General features: G+C 44.3%; 1 pseudogene; it reads right to left on the bottom strand.

Moving 5' to 3' along the window:
- The window catches only part of LOC123999734, a 64,401-nt pseudogene that overhangs the window by 23,672 nt on the left and 13,310 nt on the right, over window positions 1-27,419 (bottom strand).

A 27,419-nucleotide genomic window follows, 5' to 3' on the forward strand; every position in this document is an offset into this window, starting at 1 on the left:
CATTTGGCAATTTCAACGTTCAATATCCAGAATTTTAAGAACAACTATAAATACTGTTATTAAGAAACAACTTTTATTTTATTTTTCGCTACAATTCTTGGCATGACAAGGAGAGACAAAAAGTGGAATGGTACCCAGGCTATATGCAGCTCTCTTGACAAGGGAAACATGACTTAAAACAAGACAGTGAATTTGTAAGTCGCTCTGGATAAGAGCGTCTGCTAAATGACTTAAATGTAAATGTAAATGTAAATGATATGTGCATAAAATGAATCCATGGAAGAGCACCTGTCGCTACTTAGTCTAGTAGATCAAATTGCATAGGAAACAGACTAAATGGTTTCAGTTCTGTTGACCTCTTTTCGTAAGAAAATTCATTATTAATGTGACATTGAGGGGTCAGCTTAACTTCTCAGTGTTACATATTTCTTCCCTCTTCCCTCTTGTAGATAGAGGGGTCTGAGTACAGGCGACAGGGTTGTCTCTAGCAATAGTGTGTGTATCTGTGTGTGTTGCTCTGTCTCACCACATCTGTGAAGGGGTCGGCAGCAGCCTTCCACTCCCCGCCAATGAAACGTGTCTCGTTCTGGTAGACTTCGTCTGTGAACTCTGTGTGCCCCGCCCCGCGTCTGCTTCTGTTAGCAGGCTGAATAACACAGACACACACGTTTGTTTGACTATCCATGTGTGGACCAAACAATTGATTCCCATTTAAAATTCTATTTTCCTTAACCCCTAACCCTAACCCTAATCCAAACCCTAACCCCTAAACCTAACCCTAATTGTAACCCTAACCCTAAACCTAACCCATAAGCCTAAAATAGCCTTTTTCCTCGTGGGGACCGGCGAAATGTCCCCACTTGTCAAAATGTTCCTGCTTTTACTATCCCTGTGAGGACTTCTGGTCCCCACATGGTTGGTAAAAACCAAACACAGACATACACATCACAAATAGCGGGCTTGATCCCACTAACCTATCGAGTACTGGCAGCTGGAGCTTAGACAAGGAATGCTCACCTCTAGTGGAAAGAAGGTAGGATTGAACCACTGAAGAAATGTCTTGAAAAAGGTCAAATCAACCAAATCAATGAGGTAACTGTGTCTGGGGAAAGGTCAAATCAACGGGGTAACCGTATCTGGGGAAAAGTCAAATCAACCAAATCATTGAGATAACTGTCTGGGGAAAGGTCAAATCAACCAAATAATATAATAATAATAATATATGCCATTTAGCAGACGCTTTTATCCAAAGCGACTTACAGTCATGTGTGCATACATTCTACGTATGGGTGGTCCAGGGAATCGAACCCACTACCCTGGCATTACAAGCGCCATGCTCTACCAACTGTGCCACAGAAGGACTAATCAATGAGGTAACTGTCTGGGGAAAGGTCAAATCAACGGGGTAACCGTATCTGGGGAAAAGTCAAATCAACCAAATCATTGAGGTAACTGTCTGGGGAAAGGTCAAATCAACAGGGTAACCGTATCTGGGGAAAAGTCAAATCAACCAAATCATTGAGGTAACTGTCTGGGGAAAGGTCAAATCAACCAAATCATTGAGGTAACTATCTGGGGAAAGGTCAAATCAACCAAATCATTGAGGTAACTGTCTGGGGAAAGGTCAAATCAATGAGGTAACTGTTTGGGGAAAGGTCAAATCAACGGGGTAACCGTATCTGGGGAAAAGTCCAATCAACCAAATCATTGAGGTAACTGTCTGGGGAAAGGTCAAATCAACGGGGTAACCGTATCTGGGGAAAAGTCAAATCAACCAAATCATTGAGGTAACTGTCTGGGGAAAGGTCAAATCAACGGGGTAACCGTATCTGGGGGAAAGTCAAATCAACCAAATCATTGAGGTAACTGTCTGGGGAAGTGTTTCTATAGGAGTACTATGAGGGGGCTGGTGTTGTGCACTCCTGACTCAGAGGCAAACAATGAGGACTTAGGTGGAGTGGATGAGGTGGAAATGGGACTATTGTGTACTGAGTACTATACTCAGTACTATGACTCTCTGCACATCAACAGAGACGGAAAGAGGATGATTCCCTAACCACAACCACAGACAATGCCAGACCAAGCTAGATTCGTGTGGGTGGGCTAGTCCAACTGAAATGTAAACTACTGAAAACAAACAATGAAAACAGGAAGTTTCTACTTAAATTCAATTATTTATAGCGCTAGAGATCTCCTGCTCACCATCTATCAGGGTCCACAAACTTCTGTGTGTCTGTGTGCCTGAGTGAGTTTGTGTGGATATGAGTATAAGTATGCGTGTATGAGTGAGTATGAGTGTGTGTGTGTGCGCGCACATCGTACATGTGTTTGTGTGTGTGTTTAAGCATGCCAACAGGTCACTCTCACCCTCTCTCGGGGTCGACGAACCACTCGCCTTCCCACTCCCACGCCCTGGGGGGGCATGAAGCGCTCCTGTTTCAGCTTCACCTTCCCAGTCACGTCAGAGAACTTATGCCGGCACACCAACCCTGTGGTGCCCCACTTCCCAAACACCTGGGCCTGGTTCTCATACTGAGGGTGAAGAGGGAGAGCGAGAACGAGGGGGTAAAGGAAAAGAGATTCATCAACATAGTAAAGACCAGCCAAAAATACCAACTTTAGTACTGTAAAACAAAGCATTGCCACAAAACCCATGTGAATAACAACAATAATACCATTTCTGCGAACACACTGAAGGTTTCCTCTGAGAAGCTGTTGAACTTCTCGTGGGCAGAGAGGCCCAGCCACATGTTGACACGGAGCTGGACAGGGATCTTCACGCCTTTGTTTTTGTCCATGGGGTACTGTCCGAAACAAACAAACAACAAAACTAAATACTATACATCGGGGTTCAGCGGTATACAGATTTTAATATCTAGCACTAATCGGCGCTAGCTACCTTCAGTTAACCAGCTAATGTTTAGATTATATATTGAAATTATATATTGAAAATCCTACCTGGGTTATTTCGAAATACACTGGTATTTGGTATATACGGTGTATCGTCCAACCCTACTGTACATCACCTATGAAAACGCCAAGTAGCTAAATGCATGTTATCTCCGAATGTTTATGCCATATCTGAGGTTTAAACCAATGCGTTTAAACAGACCGTTTAAACAGTCCCCCTGGACTCTTCCTCTCTTCACACTCCGACAGACATTGTCATTGGACATTGACACAAAATGAGCCTCTTTCCTGCAGCCAAAACTGAGAAAAACTAGTTGAAAGGACATCAGTTTCTGATGTCTTTTCAACCAGTTTCGCTTCAATATCCACTAACAATGTCTGCGGCATCAGTTTTAAGTCTCTGTACACCTTAGTAATAACTGCATGAAGACTGTCTTAGTCCTGCTGTAGTATTCCTGTACTATTATCATAACACTATACCAGTGGCAGGCAAATAGATTCAGCAGCGGGCTGATTGTTGTCGGATCGGATGGTCGGGAGCTGGAACATAATTAGAATAATTTGTACACTGCAAATTAACCACAACTAATTACAAAAAGAAATTGTATTTGAAAATAATAATTTCATACCTTGATTACATAGAGACATGATCTCGTCACTTTTTTTTATTTGTGTGAATACTTGGGTACAGAATACCTAAATTAATGATTTTAAAAATTAATTCTTTATATTTTAAATAAAAAAAGAATTGTTTTTTTCCATAAAAACCGTTGAGAGGGGGTGGGGGTAAAAAAAATCACTTACGGGCTGGTTTTAGCTCGCGTGACACCTGTTGCTGACCCCTGTACTATATTTAACAGATGTGAAATGGATAGCTAGTCAGCGGTAGTGCGCGCTAATAGCGTTTCAATTGGTGACGTCACTCGCTCTGAGACCTGAAGTAGTTGTTCCCCTTGCTCTGCAAGGGCTGCGGCTTTTGTGGAGCGATGGGTAATGATGCTTCGTGGGTGTCAGTTGTCTATGTGTGCAGAGGGTCCCTGGTTCGACCCGGGTATGGGCGAGGGGAAGGAAGTTAAACTGTTACAAATACTTAAGCAATAAGACCTGAGAGGGTGTGGTATATGGCCAATATACAACAGCTAAGGGCTGTTCTTACACATGACGCAACACGGAGTGCCTGGATACAGCTCTTAGCCATGGTATATTGGCCATATACCACACCCCCTCGGGTCTTATTGCTTAATTATACCACTACTACTACTTAAACAAGTACTACTACTATTAGCACTAATATTACTAATACTAGTGATAATAGTAGTAGCATGATCAGTAGTCTCTGTTCTCCATCATATTAACTGCATTAAGATAGTAAAGGTCCTGCCGTAGAATTTGCCTACCATTATCATACTGCTACACTTACTACTACTACTAGTACTACTACTACTACTACTACTACTACTATTATCACTAGTATCAGTCTGTTCTCCATCCTAGTACCTGCATGAAGATGGTCTGTGTCCTGCCACATTATTTCCCACAGGCCTGCTCACTGTAGGTGGAGTAGAGGATCTGATTGGCTGGGAGACGGGTGTACTATCACCACGTCAGGCATACTGTTCTGGGGCTGAGGGAAGAGCGAAACACAGGTATGAAAGAGAGATTATTAAGAGATGGGCAGAGAGTGAGTTTTCCGTTTATAGTAGTAGTAGTAGTAGAGAGAGAGAGAGAGAGAGAGAGAGAGAGAGAGAGAGAGAGAGAGAATTCAATTCACAGGCTGGTACGTGTGCTCAGGGTACAAATTGAGTGGGCTTGGCACTCCCATAACAAGTCATGGCACACTCAAAATAAGGGCACGCCCTTACTTTAAGGACATTCCAATATTCAATGTGCTATTGAACCCTGAATGTTGTGAGAATGTCAATGTCTTGTTGCTCCTGACCTCCTCTGCAAGCTGTTTCAGTCTCTCCAGCCAGTCCTCGATGTCTGTCAGAGTGGCTATAACGTCGGTGGCCTCCTCCTTCAAGCGTTTGGCCATCTCCCTGATGCTGGCCACCGCCGAATCACGCAGCTTCGTAATCTGGACGTCCAGAGCCGTCAGGTTGGGCCTGCCCTCAAGCTCTGGTACATGAAAGCTATCAGAAGCTAGCATGAGGCTACAGAAACTATACTGAAGCTATCAGAAGCTTTAAAGCTAGAAGAACCTATATGACGCTATAAGAACCTAGCATTAAGCAATCAAAACCTAGTATAAAGCTATCAGAAGCTAGTGTTCAACTATCAAAACGTATCACGAAGCTATCAGAACCTAGCATGAAACTATTACAACCTCACATTAACTAAAGAATGTGAAGCTAGGGTGAAGCTATCACAAAGCACAAAGCTACCAGAACCTAGCATGAAATTATCACAACCAAGCATTAAGTTATCAGAACATATCATGAAGCGATCTGAATCTAGCATGAAGTTAGGATAAGTTAGAAGGAAGCTAACAGAACCTAGCAAGACACTATCATAAGCTGAGATATGATCGATGAATGTCAATCATGTGGTTCATGAGTTTGATCCAGATCTCAGCCAAGCGCGCCTCTGAGGCTTTGGCAAGGATGGCTGTTCTCAAAGAAGTGAGGTTGGATTCCTGGAAGAAATGACAACAAAAGAATAAAGTTGCAACAACTGAGAATGATCCCATGATTGGTTGATTTATTATTTGATTGGTCGATTTGTTGGAAGTGTTTCTCACCAGTCTGTCTGCGATGTAGAGGATGATGTTGACTGAATCCAATCGGTGGCTAATGTCTTCCCAGAAGGATGTGAGGATGACAACAGGTTTGGTGTCAGCCCAGGGCAGGTAATAGTAGTGGTTACCTACAGGAGAAACAGAACTAAGTCATATCCAGGTCAAGCTGCAGAGTGGTATATACCTGTACTACTTGACAATTTAGTCCTGCTGTAATGGGGATGTCTCTACTGCACTGGGAACAGTAATGCACTTTTGATAGGAATGAGAAGTATTCAGAAAGTATTCAGACCCCTTTATACTTTTCCCACATTTTGTTAGGTTACAGCCTTATTCTAACATTGTTTTTTTTTAAATCCCCCTCATCAATCTACACACAAGACCCCATAATGACAAAGCAAAAACAGGTTTCTGAATGTCCTTGAGTGCCCCAGCCAGAGCATGACTTGAACCTGATCGAACATCTCTGGAGAGCCCTGTAAATAGCTGTGCAGCAACACTCCCCATCCAACCTGACAGAGTTTGAGAGGATCTGCAGAGAGAATTGGGAGAAACTCCACAAATACAACTAAGCCAAACTTGTAGCGTCCTACCCAAGAAGACATAAGGCTGTAGTCGCTGACAAAGGTGCTCCAACAAAGTACTGAGTAAAGGGTCTGAATACTTATGTAAATGTGATATTTCCATTTTTTCTTTTTAATAAATTAGCAAACATTTTCTAAAAACCCGTTTTCGCTTTGTCATTATGGGGTACTGTTTCTAGATTGCTGAGGAATTTGCTTTATTTATTCCATTTTAGAATAAAGCTGTAACGTAACAAAATGTGGAAAAAGTCTAAGGGTTTCAATACCTTCCGAAGGCACTGTATGTTTTCCTGTTTTCGTATGCATGACTGTGTATAGTTTGTCTGCCTTGTGCCTTTAGAATTGATAGATAAACAAACACATGCTCTCGAAGCATGGGTGCTAAAAAAAAGCTTTATTTTGTAAACATTCAGATATCAGGTCAAAATCAAATCAAATCCAATTTTATTTGTCACATACACATGGTTAGCAGATGTTAATGTGAGTGTAGCGAAATGCTTGTGCTTCTAGTTCAGACAATGCAGTAATAACCAACAAGTAATCTAGCTAACAATTCCAAAACTACTACCTTATAGACACAAGTGTAAGGGGAAGGTCTAATCAAGGTCTAATGTGTTGGCACTGGGCTGGAACAATAGCTAGCACACCAGAAGGGTACCCATCAGGACTGAAGAACACTGGTGTGTAGTCTAGGTTTTCTCACCGTCAAACACAGCACAGCTGTATTGGGTTGTGGATGCCAGCGGCATGCAGGTGGAGTCCAGCTTATTGCCGTAGTTGCCAATGCTGACCTCGAACTGTATTGGCTCACCGGGCTCCTGGAGCATGCAGGAGCTGTGGAACACAGCACATAGCGAGAACTTCCTTCTCCGCTGGTACCTCTGAAAGCACAAACAAGAGGTCATGGGTGCTTTATTCCATTGTACATTCATTAAAGGTGTGTTATTGCGGGACTAAAACAAAATTGGATTTGGAAACACTGGTCTACACACAAGAAATCTGGATGGAGGGTAATCTTTTCCCTTCTAGCTTTCTCTGTATCCATTTCTCATCAGTTCTTCTCTACGTTTTGCAAGTTTCGTACCAGGGTTGAGGTCAATTCGAATTGAAGGAAGTCAATTCCGGAAGTAATTTGAATTACTTTTGAAGTAAATAGCTTCTACCTTACAGTTTATTGAGAAGTCATGGAAAATATATGCCCTTTTTGAAATGATTGAACTGGAATTTCAAATTACTTCTTGATTTGACTGCCTTCAATTGGAATTGACACCATCCCTGTTTCAGACCTTTATTAATACATGAAGCAACAATATCCCAGCTATGACAGGGTCCCACCCTCTCTGTGTACCTGGGCCATCAGGATGTCATCACTGGAGATGTTGTCCAGCTTCCTGTCAGCTTTGCCATCCAGTTGAGTGGAGAGCTCGATGAGGACTCTGCCCCTGTAGGCCACCCCTTCACCCTGGTTGGCTGGCTGGCAGGCTGGCAGGCAGGCAGGCAGGCGGGCGGGCGGACGGACGGACGGACGGACGGACGGACGGACGGACGGACGGACGGACGGACGGACGGACGGACGGACGGACGGACGGACGGACGGACGGACGGACGGACGGACGGACGGACGGACGGACGGACGGACGGACGGACGGACGGACGGACAGACAGACAGACAGACAGACAGACAGACAGACAGACAGACAGACAGACAGACAGACAGACAGACAGACAGACAGACAGACAGACAGACAGACAGACAGACAGACAGACAGACAGACAGACAGACAGACAGACAGACAGACAGACAGTGATACTGTAATTGTGTTGCTACACAATATGTTCTTATCAACACAGGAAATGACTTGAGAAAAAAATAATTGTGAAGGAAAATTCAGCTTAATAACAATTGTGTTAGACAACTGTACTGTGTGCTTTAAAGCTGTTATCCAAGTTGAACTAGAACCGGACAATCTGGATTTGGGGAAGGGGAGTATGAAACGTGTTATACATTGAAGAGGGGGGGATACCTGTATGTTTTTATGTTTTATAGAATAGATAAGTTTGCCAAGAAACTCAGCAGAAAAGAGAATACTGATCTAAACCAGATGTTCCTTGCCTATATAAGCTAAAATGTATTTTTGTCTAAGAGAGAGCAATGCTGGCTACGTCCAGAAAATGTCTCCCCTGCACAGGTCACTATTGAATAAACCCTGGGTGAATGCTTAAACATTTTCTTGACTACAAGAGCTAATTTTCTACAACAATTTCAATTCTGAATCTTAATAATTACATGTTCCTGTGAGAGAGATGTGCATGTTAGATATGCAAATATTTACAATAAGAAATAACAAAACATCCTGCCAGAGCTGAACCACTTGTCCTCAACCCAAGGGATGGTCTTACCTTGCTAAAGTTGAGTTCCTCGTACGGGTCTGGGAGGCCAGTGAACTCCCTGAGACTGCCGTACAGGTTTAGGTAGCAAGGCCCAAACGCTGGGAGGAAACCCACCTCTGCCTCCCCACTGCTCACTGAAATAAAAAGGCAGGTTCTCTTTGTGAAATGGTTTGAATTCATGTAATATTTACTCCAGTCCATTGCCAAGTACATTGTAATTGGCCTGGCGGTGAGACTCAACAAAACAAATCAAATGTTATTGGTCGTGTGTACATATTTTGCAGAGGTTATCGAAGAAGTAGTGAAATGCTTATGTTTCAAGCTCCAACAGTGCAGTAATATCTAACAATACAAAACAATACAGACAAATAAAAAACAATTTTAAAGAAAGAAATGTGAGAGGACATTTCTTTTTTTGCTGAGTTTAAAAACGATATAATCAATATTACATTAAGTACAATGGTAGAGAATGTAGAGAAAGACAGGTGAGGTGTGAGGTGACATAGCATAGTGACACAGCAGTCGTACCGGTGGCTCGTCTCCTGTCCCCACGATGACCAGGCTGACCTTCAGGTAACCTTTGGCCCCCCGAGCTAGAGTCACCAGGGTCACTCAGAAGAAGCCACTTCCTCATTATGGCGTGGGCTGTTGACCATAAGAATATACACATTCCAGACACAGACACACACAAAGGATGTCTTTGAAGATAATTGAAGATCAATATAATACTTTGTTTCCTGTGTCACTCTTATGTAAAGTGTCATGTTTTGTCATTAATTATCATGTCTTGTCCCTGTGCTTCCCCTTTTATTCGTTTCCCTCTGCTGGTCTTATTAGGTTCTTTCCCTCTTTCTATCCCTCTCTCTCCCCCCTCCCTCTCTCACTCTCTCGCTCTCTCTTCTCTCTATCGTTCCGTTCCTGCTCCCAGCTGTTCCTATTCCCCTAATCATCATTTAGTCTTCCCACACCTGTTCCCGATCCTTTTCCCTGATTAGAGTCCCTATTTCTCTCCTTGTTTGCCGTACCTGCCCTGTCGGATCCTCATCTATAATTCACCGTGCTGTGTCTATGTTTTGCCCTGTCGTGTCGTGTTTCCCTCAGATGCTGCGTGGTGAGCAGGTGTCTGAGTCTGCTAGGTTCAAGTGCCTTCCCGAGGCAACCTGCAGTTCTCGATCAAGTCTCCTGTCTGTTCTCGTCTTTACGAGTAGTATTATGCTTTTGTTTTGTAAAGTCTCTTACTGGATTAAAAACTCTGTTTTCGCCAAGTCGCTTTTGGGTCCTCATTCACCTGCATAACAGAAGGATCCGACCAAGGAATGGACCCAGCGACTACAGAGGCTCGTAACACTGCCGTCGAGATCCAAGGAGCCATGCTCGGCAGACACGAGCAGGAATTGTCTGCTGCTCGCCATGCCGTGGAGAACCTGGCCGCTCAGGTTTCCGACCTCTCTGGACAGTTCCAGAGTCTTCGTCTCGTGCCACCTGTTACTTCCTGGCCTGCCGAGCCTCCAGAACCTAGGGTTAATAACCCACCTTGCTACTCCGGGCAGCCCACTGAGTGCCGCTCCTTTCTCACCCAGTGTGAGATTGTGTTCTCTCTCCAACCCAACACATACTCTAGAGAGAGAGCTCGGGTTGCTTACGTCATTTCACTCCTTACTGGCCGGGCCCGAGAGTGGGGCACAGCTATCTGGGAGGCAAGGGCTGATTGTTCTAACAATTACCAGAACTTTAAAGAGGAGATGATTCGGGTTTTTGACCGTTCAGTTTTTGGTGGGGAGGCTTCTAGGGCCCTGGCTTCCCTATGCCAAGGTGATCGATCCATAACGGATTACTCTATAGAGTTTCGTACTCTTGCTGCCTCTAGTGACTGGAACGAGCCGGCGCTGCTCGCTCGTTTTCTGGAGGGACTCCACACAGTGGTCAAAGATGAGATTCTCTCTCGGGAGGTTCCTTCCAGTGTGGACTCTTTGATTGCTCTCGCCATCCGCATAGAACGACGGGTAGATCTTCGTCACCAGGCTCGTGGAAGAGAGTTCGCATCAACGGTGTTTCCCTGCTCCGCATCGCAACCATCTCCCTCCTCTGGCTCTGAGACTGAGCCCATGCAGCTGGGAGGGATTCGCATCTCGACTAAGGAGAGGGAACGGAGGATCACCAACCGCCTGTGCCTCTATTGCGGATTTGATGGACATTTTGTTAATTCATGTCCAGTAAGAGGCCAGAGCCCATCAGTAAGCGGAGGGCTACTGGTGAGCGCTACTACTCAGGTCTCTTCATCTAGATCCTGTACTACTATGTCGGTCCATCTACGCTGGACCGGTTCGGGTGCTACATGCAGTGCCTTGATTGACTCTGGGGCTGAGGGTTGTTTCATGGACGAAGCATGGGTTCGGAAACATAACATTCCTTTCAGACAGTTAGACAAGCCTACGCCCATGTTTGCCTTAGATGGTAGTCATCTTCCCAGTATCAGATTTGAGACACTACCTTTAACTCTCACAGTATCTGGTAACCACAGTGAGACTATTTCTTTTTGATTTTTCGTTCACCTTTCACACCTGTTGTTTTGGGTCATCCCTGGCTAGTATGTCATAATCCTTCTATTAATTGGTCTTGTAATTCTATCCTATCCTGGAACGTATCTTGTCATGTGAAGTGCTTAATGTCTGCCATCCCTCCCATTTCTTCTGTCCCCACTTCTCAGGAGGAACCTGGCGATTTGACAGGAGTGCCGGAGGAATATCATGATCTGCGCACGGTCTTCAGTCGGTCCCGAGCCAACTCCCTTCCTCCTCACCGGTCGTATGATTGTAGTATTGATCTCCTTCCGGGGACCACTCCTCCTCGGGGTAGACTATACTCTCTGTCGGCTCCCGAACGTAAGGCTCTCGAGGATTATTTATCTGTGTCTCTTGACGCCGGTACCATAGTGCCTTCTTCCTCTCCGGCCGGGGCGGGGTTCTTTTTGTTAAGAAGAAGGACGGTACTCTGCGCCCCTGCGTGGATTATCGAGGGCTGAATGACATAACGGTTAAGAATCGTTATCCGCTTCCCCTTATGTCATCAGCCTTCGAGATTCTGCAGGGAGCCAGGTGCTTTACTAAGTTGGACCTTCGTAACGCTTACCATCTCGTGCGCATCAGAGAGGGGGACGAGTGGAAAACGGCGTTTAACACTCCGTTAGGGCATTTTGAGTACCGGGTTCTGCCGTTTGGTCTCGCCAATGCGCCAGCTGTTTTTCAGGCATTAGTTAATGATGTTCTGAGAGACATGCTGAACATCTTTGTTTTTGTCTATCTTGACGATATCCTGATTTTTTCACCGTCACTCGAGATTCATGTTCAGCACGTTCGACGTGTTCTACAGAGCCTTTTAGAGAATTGTCTCTACGTAAAGGCTGAGAAGTGCTCTTTTCATGTCTCCTCCGTTACTTTTCTCGGTTCCGTTATTTCCGCTGAAGGCATTCAGATGGATTCCGCTAAGGTCCAAGCTGTCAGTGATTGGCCCGTTCCAAGGTCACGTGTCGAGTTGCAGCGCTTTTTAGGTTTCGCTAATTTCTATCGGCGTTTCATTCGTAATTTCGGTCAAGTTGCTGCCCCTCTCACAGCTCTTACTTCTGTCAAGACGTGTTTTAAGTGGTCCGGTTCCGCCCAGGGAGCTTTTGATCTTCTAAAAGAACGTTTTACGTCCGCTCCTATCCTCGTTACTCCTGACGTCACTAGACAATTCATTGTCGAGGTTGACGCTTCAGAGGTAGGCGTGGGAGCCATTCTATCCCAGCGCTTCCAGTCTGACGATAAGGTTCATCCTTGCGCTTATTTTTCTCATCGCCTGTCGCCATCTGAGCGCAACTATGATGTGGGTAACCGTGAACTGCTCGCCATCCGCTTAGCCCTAGGCGAATGGCGACAGTGGTTGGAGGGGGCGACCGTTCCTTTTGTCGTTTGGACAGACCATAAGAACCTTGAGTACATCCGTTCTGCCAAACGACTTAATGCCCGTCAAGCTCGTTGGGCGTTGTTTTTCGCTCGTTTCGAGTTTGTGATTTCTTACCGTCCGGGTAGCAAGAACACCAAGCCTGATGCCTTATCCCGTCTGTTTAGTTCTTCTGTGGCTTCTACTGATCCCGAGGGGATTCTTCCTTATGGGCGTGTTGTCGGGTTGACAGTCTGGGGAATTGAAAGACAGGTTAAGCAAGCACTCACGCACACTGCGTCGCCGCGCGCTTGTCCTAGTAACCTCCTTTTCGTTCCTGTTTCCACTCGTCTGGCTGTTCTTCAGTGGGCTCACTCTGCCAAGTTAGCTGGTCATCCCGGTGTTCGAGGCACTCTTGCGTCTATTCGCCAGCGCTTTTGGTGGCCGACTCAGGAGCGTGACACGCGCCGTTTCGTGGCTGCTTGTTCGGACTGCGCGCAGACTAAGTCGGGTAACTCTCCTCCTGCCAGTCGTCTCAGACCGCTCCCCATTCCTTCTCGACCATGGTCTCACATCACCCTAGACTTCATTACCGGTCTGCCTTTGTCTGCGGGGAAGACTGTGATTCTTACGGTTGTCGATAGGTTCTCTAAGGCGGCACATTTCATTCCCCTCGCTAAACTTCCTTCCGCTAAGGAGACGGCACAAATCATTATCGAGAATGTGTTCAGAATTCATGGCCTCCCGTTAGACGCCGTTTCAGACAGAGGCCCGCAATTCACGTCACAGTTTTGGAGGGAGTTCTGTCGTTTGATTGGTGCGTCCGTCAGTCTCTCTTCCGGGTTTCATCCCCAGTCTAACGGTCAAGCAGAGAGGGCCAATCAGACGATTGGTCGCATACTACGCAGCCTTTCTTTCAGAAACCCTGCGTCTTGGGCAGAACAGCTCCCCTGGGCAGAATACGCTCACAACTCGCTTCCTTCGTCTTCTACCGGGTTATCTCCGTTTCAGAGTAGTCTGGGTTACCAGCCTCCTCTGTTCTCATCCCAGCTTGCCGAGTCCAGCGTTCCCTCCGCTCAAGCGTTTGTCCAACGTTGTGAGCGCACCTGGAGGAGGGTGAGGTCTGCACTTTGCCGCTACAGGGCACAGACTGTGAGAGCCGCCAATAAACGCAGGATTAAGAGTCCAAGGTATTGTTGCGGCCAGAGAGTGTGGCTTTCCACTCGCAACCTTCCTCTTACGACAGCTTCTCGTAAGTTGACTCCGCGGTTCATTGGTCCGTTCCGTGTCTCCCAGGTCGTCAATCCTGTCGCTGTGCGACTGCTTCTTCCGCGACATCTTCGTCGCGTCCATCCTGTCTTCCATGTCTCCTGTGTCAAGCCCTTTCTTCGCACCCCGTTCGTCTTCCCTCCCCCCTCCCGTCCTTGTCGAGAGCGCACCTATTTACAAGGTACATAAGATCATGGACATGCGTTCTCGGGGACGGGGTCACCAATACTTAGTGGATTGGGAGGGTTACGGTCCTGAGGAGAGGAGTTGGGTTCCGTCTCGGGACGTGCTGGACCGTTCACTCATTGATGATTTCCTCCGTTGCCGCCAGGATTCCTCCTCGAGTGCGCCAGGAGGCGCTCGGTGAGTGGGGGGGTACTGTCATGTTTTGTCATTAATTATCATGTCTTGTCCCTGTGCTTCCCCTTTTATTCGTTTCCCTCTGCTGGTCTTATTAGGTTCTTTCCCTCTTTCTATCCCTCTCTCTCCCCCTCCCTCTCTCACTCTCTCGCTCTCTCTTCTCTCTATCGTTCCGTTCCTGCTCCCAGCTGTTCCTATTCCCCTAATCATCATTTAGTCTTCCCACACCTGTTCCCGATCCTTTTCCCTGATTAGAGTCCCTATTTCTCTCCTTGTTTGCCGTACCTGTCCTGTCGGATCCTCATCTATAATTCACCGTGCTGTGTCTATGTTTTGCCCTGTCGTGTCGTGTTTCCCTCAGATGCTGCGTGGTGAGCAGGTGTCTGAGTCTGCTAGGTTCAAGTGCCTTCCCGAGGCAACCTGCAGTTCTCGATCAAGTCTCCTGTCTGTTCTCGTCTTTACGAGTAGTATTATGCTTTTGTTTTGTAAAGTCTCTTACTGGATTAAAAACTCTGTTTTCGCCAAGTCGCTTTTGGGTCCTCATTCACCTGCATAACATAAAGAGGAACTTACCAGGTTCGTCATATATGTACCCAACATCCAACTGTTAAAATGAAAGTAAAGTCTGGTTACAGATACACCACACAACTGATTTGAACCAGATTTCAACCATTTTACTTTTATTTAAATTAAAATGCATGTTTGTTGACAACTCAATTAAATATTAAACAAATATGGATATTGAGGTTATTGCCTGGAAGGATGATTACAGTAATATACTCAATACTGTATAAAAACATTGTGGTAGTGTGCATTGTAGTCATACCATATTTGAACAAAGGATTCCTGTAATTTATGTGTATATAATGGTTTCTGTCATTGTTATGAAAAGCAAACATAATAGATTGGATGTAATTGATATATTGCTCTGTAAATAACTAAATGAAATGCACTTTTTTGTAAATTAGGATGTAAGGATATTTAAATGTCTATGTCACCTTGAACTCCCCCATTAGACTGTCTGCCCTGAGGGAGTAGGAATCATAGACCTGCAGAGAGAGAGAGAGAGAGAGGAGGGGGGGATTAGTGATGTTGAAACAAATCCATCCCTTAGTCCTAAACTGCTTCATAGTTTACCACGATCAAAGAGTTATAAAATGATTGATTTACAGTGAGTGTTCAAAACATTAAGAAAACCTGCTCTTTCCATGACATCAAAACTGTCCAACAATACCCCCAGACAGGGCCAACCAGGCAGGATATAACCCCCACAAAGCACAGCCCACACACCACTAGAGGGATATCAACACACCACCAACGTACTACCTTGAGACAAGGCTAAGTATAGCCCACAAAAATCTTCTCCACCACATGAGCCCAAGGGGGCGCAAGACCAGCAAGAGGAAGATCACTTCAGTGACTCAACCCACTCAAGTCAAGTTTTGCAAAATAAGCCTGGCGCAACATGATGCACCCGTAAGGACTTAAAGATCGAGACCAAGTCTGCATCTCTCACATGGATAGGCAAACATTTCCATAGAAATGGAGGTCTATAGGAGAAAGCCCTGCCTCCAGCTGTTTGTTAAAAAATTATAGGGACAATAAGTAGGTCCGCGTCTTGTGACCGTAGCGTACATGTAGGTATGTACAGGCAGGACCAAATAGGAGAGATAGGTAGGAGCAAGCCCATGTACATTTACATTTACATTTAAGTCATTTAGCAGACGCTCTTATCCAGAGCGACTTACAAGTTGGTGCATTCACCTTATGACATCCAGTAGAACAGTCACTTTACAATAGTGCATCTAAATCTTAAAGGGGAAGGGGTGAGAAGGATTACTTATCCTATCCTAGGTATTCCTTAAAGAGGTGGGGTTTCAGGTGTCTCCGGAAGGTGGTGATTGACTCCGCTGTCCTGTCGTCGTGAGGGAGTTTGTTCCACCATTGGGGACAATGTAAAAAAAAGTTAAAGACACATACGAATATGATCTCTTTTTTTTGCTTTCTTGCGTAAGGCAGCTCCAAAATGCAGGTGTTTCAGCCTAGCGCAGTGCTTTCAGTGGTGGTGGGGCAAGCCAGCGCAAAATACGATGCGTAGGGGTTGGTAATGTTCTCTAGTTGCGCTGTGATTGGCTCAGTGTTCTGTTAGAAGTGCCCATCCAAGAAGGCTCAAGGTCATTGGCCACATAAAATGACATGAAATCACGTTATATCTACAGTAGCTTTGATTGATACTGACATGATCAGTCCATACTTTTCTAAATCTTTGATAGTAATGTAATGCTTTGTAGGTTAGCAGTTAAACCTTGAAATCAGCCCTAGCCTTTATAGGAAGCCAGTGTAGAGAGGCTAACACTGGAGTAATATGATCACATTTTGGGGATCTAGTCAAGATTCTAGCAGTCGAATTTAGCACAAACCGAACATTATTTAGTGCTTTATCCAGGTAGCCGGAGAGTAGAGCACTGCAGTAGATTAATCTAGAAGTGACAAAAGCACGGATGAGCTTTTCTGCATAATTTTTGGACAAAATGTTTCTGATTTTTGCAATGTTACGAAGATGAAAAAAAGCTGCCCTTGAAATATTCTTGATATGTTCATCAAAAAAGAGTTCAGGGTCCTGAGTAACGCTAAGGTCCTTCACAGTTTTATTTGAGATGACTGTACAACCATCAAGATTACTTGTCAGATCAAACAGCAGATCTCTTTGTTTCTTTGGACCTAGAACTAGCGTCTCTGTTTAGTCTGAGTTTAAAATTAAAACATTTGCCGCCATCCACTTCCTTATGTCTGAAACACAGGCTTCCAGGGGAGGCAATTTTGGGGCTTCACCATGTTTCATCGAAATATGTGTCATCCGCATAGCAGTGAAAGTTGACATTGTGTTTCCGAATAACATCACCAAGAGGTAGAATATATAGTGAAAACAATAGTGGTCCTGAAACGGAACCTCGAGGAAAACACAAAACGTACAATTGATTTGTCAGAGGACAAAACATCCACAGAGACAAACTGATATCTTTCCGACAGATAAGATCTAAACCAGGCAAGAACTTGTCTGTGTAAATCAATTAGGGTTTCAATCGCTCCAAAAGAATGTGGTGATCAATGGTGTCAAAAGCGACACTAAGGTCTATGAGCATGAGGACGGATGCAGAGCCTCGGTCTGACACATTTAAAAGGTCATTTACCACCTTCACGAGTGCAGTCTCAGTACTATGATGGGGTATAAAACCAGGCTGGAGCGTTTCTTATACATGCACATTATTTGTCTTTAGGAAGACAGTGAGTTGCTGCCTTTTCAGTAGCAAGGATAATAAGATTGTGGTCCAATAGTCCAGGATTATGAGGAAAAAACATTTAGATCCACAATATTCATTCCACGGGAAAAAAACTAGATCCAGGGTATGACTCGTGCAATGCGTAGGTCTAGACATGTTGGACAAAATCCACTGAGTCGATGATGGCTCCAAAAGCCTTTTGGACTTTCCATGCGAATATTGAAGTCAGGAAAACTTTTAATGTTATCTGCCATGACTACAAGGACCAATAGGAATTCAGGGAACTCAGTGAGGAACGCTGTATACGCCACAGGGGGCCTGTAAACAGTAGTACAACGTGATTGAGTGGGCTGCATAGATTTCATGACTGGAGGCTCAAAAGAAGAAAGTGCAGTAATTTGTTTTGTAAATTGAAATTTGCTGTTGTAAATGTTAGCAACACCTTCGCCTTTGCCGGATGTGCAGGGGATATGGTCACTAGTTTAACCAGGAGGAGTGGCGTCATCTAATACAATAAGTTAATCAGGATTGAGCCATGTTTCAGTCAGGCCAATCACATCAAGGTTATGATCAGTGATTTCCTACACTTCAATTGCCCTTGCCAAACGACTGCGTCTGAAGCCGAGGTTGAAACTTGGCTATGCTCACCATAAGGCAATGGTTCTCCTGTCTTTTTATGGCCGGAGGAGGTCCTGCAGCTCTATATAAAGCATCCGGGGTGAAAAATGTCAAGTAAAAATGTTGTGTGAGGACAAAACTAAGACATTGGTAAATTGATTAAAGAGAGTTGGAGTTGGATTAAATAGTTCAAAGGTTTGGCAGGTAGCCAAGTAGCAACAAAGAGTACAGCAATACGGAGACAACACAGAAGTGACATTGACACAGTAACACAGTCTAACGTCGTCTTACCGGGTGAATCCAGGTTAAAGTTATGATCCTTTTTTGATGTCACTTGTTAAATCCACTTCAATCAGCGCAGATGAAGGGGAGGAGACAGGTTCAAGAAGGATTTTTAAGCCTGGAGACAATTGAGACATGGATTGAGAGTGAATGGGAAAGACAAAAGTGAACGGGGCATGACAGTGGGTGCCAGGCGCACCGGTTTGTATCAAGAACTGTAACACTGTTGGGTTTTTCACGCTCAACAGTTTCCCGTGTGTATCAAGAATAGTCCACCACCCAAAGGACATCCAGCCATCTTAATACAACTGTGGGAAGCTTTGGAGTCGACATGGGCCAACATCCCTGTGGAACGCTTTCCACACCTAGAGTCCATGCCCCAACGAATTGAGGCTGTTCTGGTGGCAAAAGAGGGTCAGTGTATATCATTCTATTTAAACCATACTCTGGATAACCTCCCAATGGTCAGATACACACCATATACTGTAGGTCAAGTGGAAGATCTTGGAGCAGATAACGTGTGTGCGTGTGTGAATGTGTGTGTGTGTGTGTGAATGTGTGCGTGCTTGTGTGTGTGTGCCAGAGGAAGGAGGAGGGAGGAGCTATAGGAGAATGGGCTCATTCTAAAGACTGGAATGGAATTAATGCAATAGTATCAAACACATCAACCATATGGAAACCACATGTTTGACTACATTCCATTTATTTCATTCCAGCCATTACAATGAGCCCATACTCCAACAGCTCCGTGTCTCCCTGTTGACCTGCTCAGGTTGAAGTGGCTCCCTCTTGACCTGCTCAAGTTGACATGGCTCCCTCTTGACCTGCTCAGGTTTGCTTCCCCCGTGACTTCCTACAACTGCTCTGTGTCCAAATCCCTACCCCACCTGACCCCTACTAGTCGGGACTAGCTTGTTGCATGCACTCTTGACCAGTCATGGTGGCCGCCACTCCACGACTCCTGGGTTTGCTAGACTTCTCACTCCCCAGAGTGTTATTCCCATCAAGGGCAGCATTCTTTTTGGGGGCAACCAAATTTAACCCTTCATGCAATGTCATCTACAAAATGGCTTCCAACACTCTACTCAGCAAACTGGATGCAGTCTATCACAGTGCCATCCGTTTTGTCACTAAAGCACCTTATACCACCCACCACTGCGACTTGTATGCTCTAGTCGGCTGGCCCTCACTACATATTCGTCGCCAGACCCACTGGCTCCAGGTCATCTACAAGTCCATGCTAGGTAAAGCTCCGCCTTATCTCAGTTCACTGGTCACGATGGCAACACCCATCCGTAGCACGCGCTCCAGCAGGTGTATCTCACTGATCATCCCTAAAGCCAACACATCATTTGGCCGCCTTTCGTTCCAGTACTCTGCTGCCTGTGACTGGAACGAATTGCAAAAATCGCTGAAGTTGGAGACTTTTATCTCCCTCACCAACTTCAAACATCAGCTATCCGAGCAGCTAACCGATCGCTGCAGCTGTACATAGTCTATAGGAAAATAGCCCACCCATTTTCACCTACCTCATTCCCATACTGTTTTTTATACTGTTTTTATTTATTTATTTTTCTGCTCTTTTGCACACCAATATCTCTACCTGTACATGACCTGATCATTTATCACTCCAGTGTTAATCTGCAAAACTGTATTATTCGCCTACCTCCTCATGCCTTTTGCACACATTGTATATAGACTGCCCATTTTTTTCTACTGTGTTATTGACTTGTTAATTGTTTATTCCATGTGTAACTCTGTGTTGTCTGTTCACACTGCTATGCTTTAATCTTGGCCAGGTCGCAGTTGCAAATGAGAACTTGTTCTCAACTAGCCTACCTGGTTAAATAAAGGTGAAATAAAATAAATAAAAAAGTTTCAAAACACTCATTCGACCAACATGGTAATCCATTGAAATTATGCACCAAGACCTGAAAAATAAGCCCACAGTCACGAAGGTAGCCTCAGAGCAAGATGATGCTAAAGCTACAGACCTAGCTCCAAAGAACTACCTGGCTAAAGACTTGGAGGATATTCACTGGCTCCTGGAAGAACTGCCATAGGAGAACAACTACCATCTCTCTCTCCACTTCTATCTTTTCCTATGCTGGGTGGTCCAGATCACACCTTGGTCCATGACCAGGGCCTTTTCCTGCACTGGGAAGTCCAGTCAAACCTAGACAACAACTGAGGGTTGGCCCTACCAGAAAGGGGGTTCAGCACAACCTTGGTACACGACCAGGGGCTGGGCCTTCCTTACATTACCTTCTCACCCCTTCCATTCCCTTTGGCTCATTTTGCCTCCTCTGTGCTAAATGCACCATCTGACACTCAATGTGCTCCACTCTAGAGCATGTCTACAGCAAGTACTTCAACCAGGTTGAGTAGGTGATAAAGCTTATTCACCGAAGTGCAACTTGGTCAGATCAACAGTAGCGACCTCGTTGTCCCCAATCGGGGTCTGGCCTCCCTGTCCACCATCCACGCCAAAACCCCCATATACCATACTCCAACTACTACCCCTTCCGACATGTTCGTCAGATGGAGAGAAGCCCAACTCGTGAACACACTGTATAGAGACTATACCCAGTCTGAGAGGGAGTGTTGTACTTACCCGAATACTGATACAGCCATCTAAAAGCTCCGAAGGCAAGATGTTGACATTAAAGAAGAATATCTGTGGAGAGGGTTCATAAATATGTTGATATATACAGTATTTTCATGGTTTATTTATGTACATATTAAAGAGTTAGGCATAACCATGACCATTTTCCATAGCTTTCTATACTCTTGATTTTGAAGGAAATTCATACAGACATACTGTAGCAATTGTATAGTAATTGACTAGAAAAGGTTGAGAAAATGCATGTGAGAGGTCAAGGGGGATAATGTGTCTAATGGAGGATTCTGCTTTAGATTTACTCAAACATATCACTGTTGCAGAGAGAGAAGAAGATCCAAATGAAACTCACTGAAGCAGGAGAAGGAGGAGTGCATTGAGAGAGGGATCAGCAGGACAAGATAAAAGAGGAGCAGGAGTCAAATAGACAATCAATCAATCAATCAAATGTATTTATAAAGCCCTTCTTACATCAGCTGATGTCACAAAGTGCTGTACAGAAACCCAGCCTAAAAGCCCAAACAGCAAGCAATGCAGGTGTAGAAGCACGGCGGCTAGGAAAAACTCCCTAGAAAGACAAGCGTTTAAAGAGGTGAAAAAGACAGTCAATAAAAATATTAAATTCTGAAACAAAGATGGCTTTTCGCGCAATCAGAGAAGTGTAACTTTGCCCTAGTGGTTTTGATTTTTGAGTATAAGAGCAGTTTAAAACTATGGAGTTATGAAGAGATTACCTCATCAAAGAAGGGGTTGTTTCCTCGTCTGATCCTGGTTCGGTGGGTCTGTCCGCACACATTCACTTTGACAACCGGTTTAATGTTGTTTCCCGGCAACTGTCGGCTCTCGATAACTCGAACGCGAATCTGGTCATTGAAGACGAGAGTATAAGAGTTTAACTAACACTGAGTGACTTCAACAAACACAAAATTCCTTAATTACGCCTTTTATTTATTTAATTTGTCAATAGGAGAGGTCAAAGAGGCGCTGTTCTACTACAAAATGCCTATCTCCTTCCTTTTTTCCTTCCTTCCTTGAGGCAATCACTGATCTGTTAGTGATTGGATTGATGCATGCATAATTATCATATTGCTGTCACCTCTCATGCCTATACAGATTAATGATTACCTCAAGTAAGATAAAATAGGATGAAGGACACATTTCATAAGTATTTAAACAGGGCCCCATACTACCATCCAGGGCTGCATCTCAATATTCCTTTGCTAGACTTCCCTCCCACTGATCTGAAAGAACTGGAGGTTGAAAGCCATCATCCACCATACTGCTTTCATCTGTCCTGTGGTTTCAGATCAGTGCAAATGAAGGAAAGAGAGATGAGGAGGGGAGGATACTTTAAACGTTTGACATGCACTTCATGTCCTAGCTATGTACTCTACCTGGAAGTCCTGGGGCTTGTTGGCCAGGGCCCGGTGTCTCTTGCGGCTGGTCCGGACAGGCCTCTGGTTGGGGTTACCAGGCTGGCCAGGTGTGGGTGGAATTCCAGGGGTCCCCACCTGACCCCCAAGGGATACCTCCTCCCCATCCTTCCCTTCCTCATCCCCACCTGGTAAGCCAGAACACACACACCCACAGAGAGAGAGAGAGAGAGAGAGAGAGAGAGAGTCTTGTACAACTAACCTTGTGGGGACACACAATTCAGTCCCATTTAAAATCCTAATGTCCCTAACCCTAAACCTAACCCTGACCTGTACCCTAACCTTAACCCGAAAACATTACCTTAACACTAAACCTAATCATAGCTCCTAACCATAACCCTAAAACTAAAACGAACTCTAGCTCCTAACCCTTATTCTAGCCCTAACACTAATTCTAACCTAAACCCTAAACCCCCTAGAAATAGAATTTGACATTGTGGGGACCTACAAAATGTCCTCAGTTGGTAAAAACATTTTCGTTTACGATTATTATGGGGACTTCTGGTCCAGGTGACTTGTGTTCAGCATATTGTCTGCTGAGTGTACCTGTGTCGTGTGTATATTTAAAAAATATACAAATATACATTAAAAGAATTCATACCCTACCATCCCTACCCTGATTAGAGTAAACTAAGAGACAACAAAACTTCTACTGCTACTTACAGCTATTTCCCCTCATATCTACAGTAGCTGTAGCTAAATAATTAGACATACAGAAACATTCCTAATTTCCTCAAGTGCTGGATTTTTACCCACAGCACCAATCCACCATTCAATCTGAACTCCAACTCTCCGATATCCACAGTCACCCATCTTTCCCAATATAACGCCATTTTGCTATTTCCTTTTGCAATACATCCATCCATTTTACTATGATGTCTTATGAGAGTCCTGAACCTCCCTGTTCGTAACATTTCTACCAATATTGCCCCATAAATAAATACTTTACTCAGGAGTTAAATTATATTTCCCATTGACAGATCCTCATTTTTCAGATCACCTAACAAAACAGTTTGCAGGTCCATCTGTAACCTGATATTATGACATAACAACCATTCCCGGACCTGACTCCAAAAGCGAGCCCCCGATGGAACGTACTAAAAAATATGTTCGGTTGATTCTGTTTCCTCGTGGCAAAGTCTGCCAAAGGCCGTAAGTGGTGTTTGTCTTTTCAATTTGCATCCTCCATTTCCATAAACAGCAAGCAGCCTTTCACTGGTGTCATGAACACAGACAAGACAGAACCACTCCAATACTTCCTACCAACCAAAGCCTAAAACCACACCATCACACCACCCCACTAGCCTGGTTATCTGGGTAGTATTCATTAGAGACCAAATGGTGAGAAAAAAAAACTCTGAAACAGGTAGGGACTACCTAGGACTTGCCCAATAAGAAATGCAACCTTTGTTTTCCGTTTTCAAACGCTTCCTGTTGTGTGCCCCAACCCTGGTTACCAGATCTGTCTGTACTTTAGTCAACTGGACATTAAACAACGAGGAGTTGGCTAACAAACATACAAATCTGGGAACCAAGATACCACTGCAATACCAAACCCAAACATACCACTGAGACAGCTGCATACCTTTCCCAAACGACATGTATAAGAGTTGATTTACATTACTGGCATACCAAAGACATTGGAACTGATCTCATGAGAGAAGGACACCATTTTGCTTAACCAAAACAAAGGATGGCGTGCACATATTTGTTATGTTAAACTGACCTGTGTCCCCATACGACTGGTCTTCATCAGTTTGATTGTTAGGGTTAGGAGCTGTGCGAGCTGGCGGCTCATAACCAATCAAATTAATGGTTGCCTAAAAAAAGATGGGATTAAATGTCAACATGCTGCTTCAATGTATTGATAACTTTAACTTGCATTATTTTACATTGACATATTATGGTCAATGATCAAGACGTTTTAACCTAGTTATTATATGCATGGGGTAGTTCTGACTGGGACTCAGGCCTGGGTCCAGCAACTGTCAACCCAACACCTTAGCGGTTACGCCAAGAGACCTGAACCTCTTGACGAGGTCCCTAGGTGTTGGGTTAAGGTCGCTACTCCAATCAAATCAAATTGTATTGGTCACATACACATGGTTAGCAGATGTTAATGCGAGAGTAGCGAAATGCTTGTAGTGTAGCGAAATACTCGCTACACTAGCCCCTCCCTTCAGGAGAACATCTCCCCAAGCTTCTTTATTCCAAGTCCTTCATGTGTATTCGCCTTTCCGATGACCTTATGGGCGCCATCCCACGTATTATTGGTTACACTTCATTTACTTTTAAGAATAAGCCAATTATAAATGCTTATACATGTTTATAAATCTTGTTCATTCTTGAAGCTGTTAATTCTCAATGACACAAGTGTGTAGCCATAGAGAAACTCACCCCAGTGTCCTGTTTCTTCTCATTGACCAGGGACAGGTTCTTTGCTGGGAGGGACTTGGTGTGACCATGAGCCAGGTCTAGGAGAGAGATCTTAGCTGAGCCAATAAATCTGGAATAGAGGTCAAAAGTCATGAGCACTACCTGTATGTATGTGACATGAATCTTTCTTGTGGAAACGCATACAGTAACATAATAATATCATACCCAGATCACTTAAACAAATGCATGTATTATACTTGCTGGTCTACTGCATAAAGAGGTGTAGATTTCCTCTGTTGTTTGTGTACAATTGTTGATGGGAATTTATATGAATAACTAGAATAATCCACCCTGAACCCTGAAGCCGTATAATCGTATGAAATTGATTTGAATTATGTATGACCACAGTCTGTACAATATGTCTATATACCTTATTTGAATAACAGACAGACTGTCTGAGCAAGATTCAGGGCCGACCTTGGCTGGGGCCACTGAGAGTACTTCCCAGTCTCCCTATCTTGAGGGAGGTGGGGGAGTAAGTCTCACGGAATCCCGTAGCAGGGCATTGTGTGCTAAGGTTGGTGAGAAAGTGTGCGCATATGGGTGTGTTAGTGTGAATGTGTGTGCGTGTGTGAGGGTGAATGTGTGTGCGTGTGTGAGGGTGAATGTGTGTGCGTGTGTGAGGGTGAATGTGTGTGCGGGATAAGCCAGTATCAAATGAATTGTTTTGTACAACAGAGCAGCGCTCTCGTAAATAAACTTTCTGACTATCGTAGCTGGGCCTCCGTCTGATTCATTTCAACCAGTTTCCTACAAATTCTGGGTTTCTGGCTGAGCACTTAATTGAATTGGGTTTATGAACATCGAGAACATAATTCTCTTGACAACAATGATGTATGTAATTTTATATGTATGAATATATTACTTTTTTGACTAATCCAGGCAGTATCCAGTTCTCATTTGTAATCTTTCAGAATTGACAAACCTAGCAACAAGTCATATAGAGCAATTATATTTACCACACATATCTGATGAAAGTCCCTTATGGGGGAACCGAGGACTAACTAGAAAGGTACCAAGGGTTCTTTATTAAGCAATGATTAAGAATCATGTTGCATTGCTTAATCTCAGTTATTCCCGTTATGTTTACAAAGCCACCACCGTGCCATGCAGCCACAATTTAAAGAAGTGTGTATATGTCAACATATTTTTGATACCATTGAGGCCCATTGCTTGTGCTGGACTGGAGGGACTCAAGAAAAACAAAGTGATAGGATTGTAGCGAGAAGACGACTTTCCTGTAACTGAGTGATCTTAATAAGCTGTCACAATGACAAACATCAGCCTAGCATAGCTTATTTTGGCAATCATTAGAGCCTTCCCCGGAGAACACTGGGAGAGCGTCTGCTAAATGACTTAAATGTAAATGTAAATGTAAAAATGTCATCTGTGCTCTGTAGTGAGGAACAACAATCGATCCCACAGACGAGGGAAAAGAATCATGAAAAGGGAGGACGAGGAAAGACTAACCGCTGGGAGCAATTAGCATCTACCACAAGCATGCCTGTCATCTGGCCTTGTGTATCAGGCTGAGAGGAGGAGAGAGACAAGAGAGAGAGAGAGAGAGAGAGAGAGAGAGAGAGAGAGAGAGAGAGAGAGAGAGAGAGAGAGAGAGAGAGAGAGAGAGAGAGAGAGAGAGAGAGAGAGAGAGAGAGAGAGAGAGAGAGAGAAATGTAATTGAGAGAGAGAAGGAGGGAGGGAGAGATAGTTTAAGTGAATTGAAAGAGAGCATGGGAGAGAGAGGGGGGATAGAGAGAAAAGAAGAAAGGAGGGAATAGAGATGGGAGGGGGAGAGAGAGAGGGAGAGAGAGAGGAAAGAAGAGGGTGGGAGAGAAGAGAGAGGGGGGAAGGTGGGATGTTGTCATGCCTCTCCCCTCTTGGCTATGTCACCTCAGTGTTGAAGTAATCTGTCATCCCACACAGGGAGATAAACAATCATGTGTTAAAACAGGTCCTGGAAATGACGTTGAACTACAGGGTCAGCGGTAGAGATCACACCTTGCCATTGAAAGCAGGCTACTCTGAAGCTGAGAGAGAAATGCTCTTTGAGTCTTTTGTTTTTTATTCCTCTTGGAATTCTACACGTTTCACATTTTTTCTTGACTCAATTAGTTGGCAGTTGACTTTTCAAAGGTGAGCAGACACATGCAAAATACCCATTTCTGAATATTTTCCCTCTGAGGAAATGAGTTGACTTTTACTGACTAATAATATGGAACACACACTACCTGTCAGCACACTAGTTGGCTATATTTATGCACTGGGTAGTGGCTAGTTCCTCTTTTATGAGTCTAAAGCAGTTCCACACTATGAAGTCAAATAATACAGCATAATATGGAGTTCTTTCTTTTGCTGATATCAAAGGCCCTGCTGCTAACTGTGCCCGTCTATTTGTGCTATCATGTCAACTCCTTGTCAATCAATGTCATGCCATGTTTGGATTGACAATGAGTAATGGAGTTGGCAAGAGCAGGCTATAGTTTACTGTCTAGTCTCTAGCAGAAAAAAAACATACTGTATGTATCCATGTTTGTATATCATTTTGGGCTTTTTAAATTTTATTTGGACGTTGTGTCATGT

This window comes from Oncorhynchus gorbuscha, linkage group LG16, assembly GCF_021184085.1.
Source record: "Oncorhynchus gorbuscha isolate QuinsamMale2020 ecotype Even-year linkage group LG16, OgorEven_v1.0, whole genome shotgun sequence".
In the NCBI taxonomy this organism is placed as follows: domain Eukaryota; kingdom Metazoa; phylum Chordata; class Actinopteri; order Salmoniformes; family Salmonidae; genus Oncorhynchus; species Oncorhynchus gorbuscha.